Source organism: Callospermophilus lateralis, chromosome 4 (assembly GCF_048772815.1).
Source record: "Callospermophilus lateralis isolate mCalLat2 chromosome 4, mCalLat2.hap1, whole genome shotgun sequence".
NCBI classification, from domain to species: domain Eukaryota; kingdom Metazoa; phylum Chordata; class Mammalia; order Rodentia; family Sciuridae; genus Callospermophilus; species Callospermophilus lateralis.
Window position 1 is genome coordinate 44,572,436 of NC_135308.1, and position 620 is coordinate 44,573,055.

At 35.8% G+C, this 620-nt stretch overlaps 1 non-coding gene across 1 annotated transcript; it reads left to right on the plus strand.

The window, feature by feature from the left end:
- The first annotated feature begins 288 nt into the window (after positions 1 to 288).
- Positions 289 to 362, plus strand: Trnaa-ugc (transfer RNA alanine (anticodon UGC)). Its single transcript has one exon. It is a non-coding gene; the product is annotated as a tRNA-Ala (tRNA).
- Positions 363 to 620: the final 258 nt, after the last annotated feature.

Here is a 620-nt window from a genome sequence, read left to right on the forward strand (position 1 = left end):
GCGGCCCGGGTTCAATCCTCAGCACCACATACAAACAAAGATGTTGTGTCTGCTGAAAACTTAAAAATTAATATTGAAATTCTCTCTCTCTCTCTTAAAAAAAAAAAAAAAACCTGATACTTGGGACTGGGGTTGTGGCTTAGTGGTAGAATGTTTGCCTAGTATGCGTGAGGCACTGGATTTGATCCTCAGCACCACATAAATATAAAATAAGGATATTGTGTCAACCTAAAACTAAAAAATAAATCTTTAAAAACAAACAAACAAAAACCCAATACATGTATGGGCTGGGGTTATAGCTCAGTTGGTAGAGTGCTTGCCTTGCAAGCACAAGGCCCTGGGTTCAATCCCCAGTACCACACACACACACACACACACACACACACACAAAAATGTAAAAATTATAGTTTTCACAAATTTCCATTTGATAGTGGTTGTTTACTTTGGAATCTGTGGCCGAAGAAATATAAAATGACACAACACTTCCATCAACTTACTAAGAATATAACAAGCAAAACAAAAAAAAAATGATTCACGTACTAGAACATATTCCTACATCTCACATTTTACGTAGATTTCTCTTTAAGATATTTCTGATTTTGCAAGGCATTTTGTTCAGT